Here is an 806-nt window from a genome sequence, read left to right on the forward strand (position 1 = left end):
TACTCGCAAATAAAAAATAAGTCACATAAAAAATTAATGAGACGTGGTAGTTCTGCCAACCTTAGTGTGCGTTTGTTAGGCAATTAAATCCTGCAGCCTAAAACCATAACGAAATTTCAAAGAAATTTTGAAGGCAAATATAGAAAACAGAAACAGTGTACAATACAATGCCATATATAGAGTGCATCTAGAGAAATTTATCAAAACCATCGAGTCAAAACATAGAGGTATTAAATGCATGATTTGTGGACATGGGCTCTCTTCCACGATAAACCAAAAATCTCGGCGTCATTAGGATTAAAATTTACAAATTTTCCTAGCATTCACTTCAACGTTGACATTTGCCCCTATGTTGTCACCATCCCCAGTGTCATCATTAGTCGAGTTGTTCTCACCGTAGTCAGCAATGTCGCTTTGTTTTTGACCAATATGATTGTTTTCATTCCAATATCGAAATTGTCATTATCGGAATCAATGGAGTTTTAAGAATTTTCATTATCATAACCAATGAAATGTTCAAAGTGTTTCCATTAAACCTTTGTTATGGGAAAGAGATCGAATGCTTGAATTGTCGAGATTGACCATTTTCAAGAGAGATAACTAGGAGTTCTTGAAGAATGTTCTTTCAACGAGATACTTCTACAAATTCTACTTTTCAACAAAAATAAGAATGGAGAACTAATAATTTAATTCAAATAAAATGCCAAATGATTAAAAAGAACACTAGTTAAACAATTAACATATTTTTCTTTTGTCCTTACAGTTAACATATAAAATTAGTTACAACAAATTTAGAAAAAGAAAGA

The sequence above is a fragment of the Olea europaea genome, chromosome 2, assembly GCF_002742605.1.
Source record: "Olea europaea var. sylvestris chromosome 2, O_europaea_v1, whole genome shotgun sequence".
NCBI classification, from domain to species: Eukaryota; Viridiplantae; Streptophyta; class Magnoliopsida; order Lamiales; family Oleaceae; genus Olea; species Olea europaea.